The sequence below is a fragment of the Palaemon carinicauda genome, chromosome 8 (assembly GCF_036898095.1).
Source record: "Palaemon carinicauda isolate YSFRI2023 chromosome 8, ASM3689809v2, whole genome shotgun sequence".
Classification (NCBI taxonomy): Eukaryota; Metazoa; Arthropoda; class Malacostraca; order Decapoda; family Palaemonidae; genus Palaemon; species Palaemon carinicauda.
In genome coordinates, this window is record NC_090732.1 from 3,905,296 (window position 1) to 3,912,795 (window position 7,500).

The 7,500-nt window shown below is 40.3% G+C and overlaps 1 protein-coding gene across 1 annotated transcript in view; it reads right to left on the reverse strand.

Moving 5' to 3' along the window:
* Positions 1 to 7,500, reverse strand: part of rdgA (retinal degeneration A) — a 390,177-nt gene that overhangs the window by 265,245 nt on the left and 117,432 nt on the right.

Genomic DNA, 7,500 nt, shown 5'->3' on the forward strand with positions numbered 1-7,500 from the left:
GACCGTGACCTTGACCTTTTAAAATTTAATTATTTCCCGGTTTTTACATAACAGTTAAGCCCTGCATTTTACATTACTCTACGAATAAAATTGTGGTCAGGAAGCTGTTCACAAACAAAAACACACACAAACAGGGGCGAAAACAAACTTCTAACAACTTTGCTGGCGGAGGTAAATAAACATTAAGTATCATAAGAAAATGAGTCGGCTTTTTAAGGTTCCCTGATTATTTCGTGAACATCTTTTTCTTTGCAATTCAATGAACATGTAATAAAATTTATTAGACTTTTATTGTGCTAAAATAAATATCTTAAACTGAGGGCGTGGCTGACTAATGTCAAGGGTTCACCCATTCTGACATCTTGTGTTATTGGATGATTATGATCCTCATAAAGTGATTGAAATAAGTAGAACATACGAAGGTGATATATCTTATTTATTTATTAAGTGTCAAGAAAATACTAAAACTGCCAATAAAAAAAATTACAGCAATCACAATATCTTTAATGACATCACATCCTAATGTGAAAATATATGTATATATCTAAAAAGTTTTTTTTTTAAGTAGGTGATATATCTTATTTATTTATTAAGTGTCAAGAAAATACTAAGACTGCCAATAAAAAAATTACACCAATCACAATATCTTTAATGACATCACGTCTTAATGTGAAAATATATGTATATATCTAAAACGTTTTTATATAATTGAATGTCATTTTTAATAAGAAATAAACATTTCACCTTAAAAGAAGTAATGATCCATTAGACAAAAATGGCCATTTTTTACTTGATAAATATCATGTAACTGTCACTGTATTACTAAACTGATCAATGAATACGAATGAAAAACGTAAATTACTTCATCATATTACATAAACACACTATTACATAACTGTAAGAAAGTAAAACCTTGGTAACAAAATAAAATAGGAGACTAGCCAAGCTGGATGGCAGCTTTAAAATAATGATTTTTGGATGTTTCTTTCTCATTATAAGATTGGGGATTGGAAATAAAGACCTATTGAACTACACCCTCCTATACTGAAGAACATCTTTTCAATTTATAATGCCATATTTTCTCTCTAACTCATTGTACCTTTTATAATGTCATATTTTCTCTCTAACTTATTGTACCTTTTATAATGACACCATTTCTCTCTAACTCATTGTACCTTTTATAATGTCATATTTTCTCTCTAACTTATTGTACCTTTTATAATGACACCATTTCTCTCTAACTCATTGTACCTTTTATAATGCCATATTTTCTCACTAAATCATTATATCTTTTATAATGCCATATTTTCTCTCTAACTCATTGTACCTTTTATAATGACACAATTTCTCTCTAACTCATTGTACCTTTTATAATGCCCTATTTTCTCTCTAACTCACTGTACCTTTTATAATGCCATATTTTCTTTCTAACTCATTGTACCTTTTATAATGCCATATTTTCTCTCTAACTCATTGTACCTTTTATAATGCCATATTTTCTCTCTAACTATTCCACATTTTCTCTCTAACTCATTGTACATTTTATAATGCCATATATTCTCTCTAAATCATTATACCTTTCATTTGATTACGTAACTATTAACAAACTGTAATCTTTGTTTGATTCTCATACTAAAATTGATTCTATTCGGCAGGTATTATTGCTGATACTTCCTAATATGTTCCTCACTTGTTAACGTTCAAACGAACACGATAGCAGAACTACCCGAGAACGTTAACTACCGAAGGTACGTTAACTACTAAAGGAACTTTAACTACCGAAGTAACGTTATCTACCGGAGAAACGTTAACTACCGGAGTAACGTTAACTACTAAAGGAACGTTAACTACCGAAGATACGTTATCTACCGAAGGAACGTTAACTACCGGGGAAACGTTATCTACCGGAGGAACGTTAACTACGGGGGAAACGTTAACTACCGAAGGAATGTTAACTACTAAAGGAACGTTAACTACCGAAGTAACGTTATCTACCGGAGAAACGTTAACTACCGGAGAAACGTTAACTACCGGAGGAACGTTATCTACCGGAGAAACGTTATCTACCGGGGAAACGTTAACTACCGAAGGAATGTTAACTACTAAAGGAACGTTAACTACCGAAGTAACGTTATCTACCGGAGAAACGTTAACTACCGGAGAAACGTTAACTACCGGAGGAACGTTATCTACCGGAGAAACGTTATCTACCGGGGAAACGTTAACTACCGAAGGAATGTTAACTACTAAAGGAACGTTAACTACCGAAGTAACGTTATCTACCGGAGAAACGTTAACTACCGGAGAAACGTTAACTACCGGAGGAACGTTATCTACCGGAGAAACGTTATCTACCGGGGAAACGTTAACTACCGAAGGAATGTTAACTACTAAAGGAACGTTAACTACCGAAGTAACGTTATCTACCGGAGAAACGTTAACTACCGGAGGAACGTTATCTACCGGAGAAACGTTAACTACCGGAGAAACGTTAACTACCGGAGGAACGTTATCTACCGGAGAAACGTTAACTACCGGAGGAACGTTATCTACCGGAGAAACGTTAACTACCGGAGAAACGTTAACTACCGAAGTAACGTTATCTACCGGAGAAACGTTAACTACCGGAGAAACGTTAACTACCGGAGGAACGTTATCTACCGGAGAAACGTTATCTACCGGGGAAACGTTAACTACCGAAGGAATGTTAACTACTAAAGGAACGTTAACTACCGAAGTAACGTTATCTACCGGAGAAACGTTAACTACCGGAGGAACGTTATCTACCGGAGAAACGTTAACTACCGGAGAAACGTTAACTACCGGAGGAACGTTATCTACCGGAGAAACGTTAACTACCGGAGGAACGTTATCTACCGGAGAAACGTTAACTACCGGAGAAACGTTAACTACCGAAGTAACGTTATCTACCGGAGAAACGTTAACTACCGGAGAAACGTTAACTACCGGAGGAACGTTATCTACCGGAGAAACGTTATCTACCGGGGAAACGTTAACTACCGAAGGAATGTTAACTACTAAAGGAACGTTAACTACCGAAGTAACGTTATCTACCGGAGAAACGTTAACTACCGGAGGAACGTTATCTACCGGAGAAACGTTAACTACCGGAGAAACGTTAACTACCGGAGGAACGTTATCTACCGGAGAAACGTTATCTACCGGGGAAACGTTAACTACCGAAGGAATGTTAACTACTAAAGGAACGTTAACTACCGAAGTAACGTTATCTACCGGAGAAACGTTAACTACCGGAGAAACGTTAACTACCGGAGGAACGTTATCTACCGGAGAAACGTTATCTACCGGGGAAACGTTAACTACCGAAGGAATGTTAACTACTAAAGGAACGTTAACTACCGAAGTAACGTTATCTACCGGAGAAACGTTAACTACCGGAGGAACGTTATCTACCGGAGAAACGTTAACTACCGGAGAAACGTTATCTACCGGGGAAACGTTAACTACCGGAGGAACGTTATCTACCGGAGAAACGTTAACTACCGGAGGAACGTTATCTACCGGAGAAACGTTAACTACCGGAGGAACGTTATCTACCGGAGAAACGTTATCTACCGGGGAAACGTTAACTACCGAAGGAATGTTAACTACTAAAGGAACGTTAACTACCGAAGTAACGTTATCTACCGGAGAAACGTTAACTACCGGAGGAACGTTATCTACCGGAGAAACGTTAACTACCGGAGAAACGTTAACTACCGGAGGAACGTTATCTACCGGAGAAACGTTAACTACCGGAGGAACGTTATCTACCGGAGAAACGTTAACTACCGGAGAAACGTTAACTACCGAAGTAACGTTATCTACCGGAGAAACGTTAACTACCGGAGAAACGTTAACTACCGGAGGAACGTTATCTACCGGAGAAACGTTATCTACCGGGGAAACGTTAACTACCGAAGGAATGTTAACTACTAAAGGAACGTTAACTACCGAAGTAACGTTATCTACCGGAGAAACGTTAACTACCGGAGGAACGTTATCTACCGGAGAAACGTTAACTACCGGAGAAACGTTAACTACCGGAGGAACGTTATCTACCGGAGAAACGTTAACTACCGGAGGAACGTTATCTACCGGAGAAACGTTAACTACCGGAGAAACGTTAACTACCGGAGGAACGTTATCTACCGGAGAAACGTTATCTACCGGAGAAACGTTAACTACCGGAGAAACGTTATCTACCGGGGAAACGTTAACTACCGGAGGAACGTTATCTACCGGAGAAACGTTAACTACCGGAGGAACGTTATCTACCGGAGAAACGTTAACTACCGGAGGAACGTTATCTACCGGAGAAACGTTATCTACCGGGGAAACGTTAACTACCGAAGGAATGTTAACTACTAAAGGAACGTTAACTACCGAAGTAACGTTATCTACCGGAGAAACGTTAACTACCGGAGGAACGTTATCTACCGGAGAAACGTTAACTACCGGAGAAACGTTAACTACCGGAGGAACGTTATCTACCGGAGAAACGTTAACTACCGGAGGAACGTTATCTACCGGAGAAACGTTAACTACCGGAGAAACGTTAACTACCGAAGTAACGTTATCTACCGGAGAAACGTTAACTACCGGAGAAACGTTAACTACCGGAGGAACGTTATCTACCGGAGAAACGTTATCTACCGGGGAAACGTTAACTACCGAAGGAATGTTAACTACTAAAGGAACGTTAACTACCGAAGTAACGTTATCTACCGGAGAAACGTTAACTACCGGAGGAACGTTATCTACCGGAGAAACGTTATCTACCGGAGAAACGTTAACTACCGGAGGAACGTTATCTACCGGAGAAACGTTAACTACCGGAGGAACGTTATCTACCGGAGAAACGTTAACTACCGGAGAAACGTTAACTACCGGAGGAACGTTATCTACCGGAGAAACGTTAACTACCGGAGGAACGTTATCTACCGGAGAAACGTTAACTACCGGAGAAACGTTAACTACCGAAGTAACGTTATCTACCGGAGAAACGTTAACTACCGGAGAAACGTTAACTACCGGAGGAACGTTATCTACCGGAGAAACGTTATCTACCGGGGAAACGTTAACTACCGAAGGAATGTTAACTACTAAAGGAACGTTAACTACCGAAGTAACGTTATCTACCGGAGAAACGTTAACTACCGGAGGAACGTTATCTACCGGAGAAACGTTAACTACCGGAGAAACGTTAACTACCGGAGGAACGTTATCTACCGGAGAAACGTTAACTACCGGAGGAACGTTATCTACCGGAGAAACGTTAACTACCGGAGAAACGTTAACTACCGAAGTAACGTTATCTACCGGAGAAACGTTAACTACCGGAGAAACGTTAACTACCGGAGGAACGTTATCTACCGGAGAAACGTTATCTACCGGGGAAACGTTAACTACCGAAGGAATGTTAACTACTAAAGGAACGTTAACTACCGAAGTAACGTTATCTACCGGAGAAACGTTAACTACCGGAGGAACGTTATCTACCGGAGAAACGTTAACTACCGGAGAAACGTTAACTACCGGAGGAACGTTATCTACCGGAGAAACGTTATCTACCGGGGAAACGTTAACTACCGAAGGAATGTTAACTACTAAAGGAACGTTAACTACCGAAGTAACGTTATCTACCGGAGAAACGTTAACTACCGGAGAAACGTTAACTACCGGAGGAACGTTATCTACCGGAGAAACGTTATCTACCGGGGAAACGTTAACTACCGAAGGAATGTTAACTACTAAAGGAACGTTAACTACCGAAGTAACGTTATCTACCGGAGAAACGTTAACTACCGGAGGAACGTTATCTACCGGAGAAACGTTAACTACCGGAGAAACGTTAACTACCGGAGGAACGTTATCTACCGGAGAAACGTTAACTACCGGAGGAACGTTATCTACCGGAGAAACGTTAACTACCGGAGAAACGTTAACTACCGAAGTAACGTTATCTACCGGAGAAACGTTAACTACCGGAGAAACGTTAACTACCGGAGGAACGTTATCTACCGGAGAAACGTTATCTACCGGGGAAACGTTAACTACCGAAGGAATGTTAACTACTAAAGGAACGTTAACTACCGAAGTAACGTTATCTACCGGAGAAACGTTAACTACCGGAGGAACGTTATCTACCGGAGAAACGTTAACTACCGGAGAAACGTTAACTACCGGAGGAACGTTATCTACCGGAGAAACGTTAACTACCGGAGGAACGTTATCTACCGGAGAAACGTTAACTACCGGAGAAACGTTAACTACCGAAGTAACGTTATCTACCGGAGAAACGTTAACTACCGGAGAAACGTTAACTACCGGAGGAACGTTATCTACCGGAGAAACGTTATCTACCGGGGAAACGTTAACTACCGAAGGAATGTTAACTACTAAAGGAACGTTAACTACCGAAGTAACGTTATCTACCGGAGAAACGTTAACTACCGGAGGAACGTTATCTACCGGAGAAACGTTAACTACCGGAGAAACGTTAACTACCGGAGGAACGTTATCTACCGGAGAAACGTTATCTACCGGGGAAACGTTAACTACCGAAGGAATGTTAACTACTAAGGAACGTTAACTACCGAAGGAATGTTAACTACTAAGGAACGTTAACTACCGAAGTAACGTTATCTACCGGAGAAACGTTAACTACCGGAGGAACGTTATCTACCGGAGAAACGTTAACTACCGGAGGAACGTTAACTACCCGTGAACGTTAACTAACGGAAAAACGTTAACTACCAAAGGAACGTTAACTCCCGGAGAACCGTTCCCTCCTCTTCCTCTTTCCCTCTTTCTCATTATCCTTACCTTCTCGTATACCACTACAAATACAAGTCTCATCTTCGTGATTTTCAATACTTACTCCTCGTAACTCCGAAACCCACACATGCATCAGGAGTGCCTTTGCTAACTCCACTGTCAACTCGACGCAAAATTCGGAAAGGTCAAGTCAGAAGATGATTGGGAGAGAATAACACTTTTTCTAACAAATAAATAACTAGAGGGGAACTCAGTAGAGCGCAGACCTCCATCGCAGCAGTTTATTTCTCGTCCTTGACCTTTGACCTTGACATGTATTAATTGGCGTGGATTTTCCTACACTCAAATAGGAACCAAGTTTTCAAGCCTTTGTGACAACGATGTACAAATTTATGGCTGATCGCGAGAAATGGACATTTTGCTTGACCGTGACCTTGACCTTTGACCCTGACATTCCAAAATTTAATCATTTCCAGCTTTACATAATAGATAATCCCTGCAAGTTTCATTACTCTACGATTAAAATTACGGAGAGGAAGTTGTTCATGAACAATCACACACACACAAACAAACACACAAATAGGGGCGAAAACATAACCTTCTAACTTCGTTGGCGGAGGTAATGAAAAGCGTCTAGGTTGACTTACGACTGTGCTTCACTATCAAACTAAATGTATGAGCTCATCCGAAATTTATGAA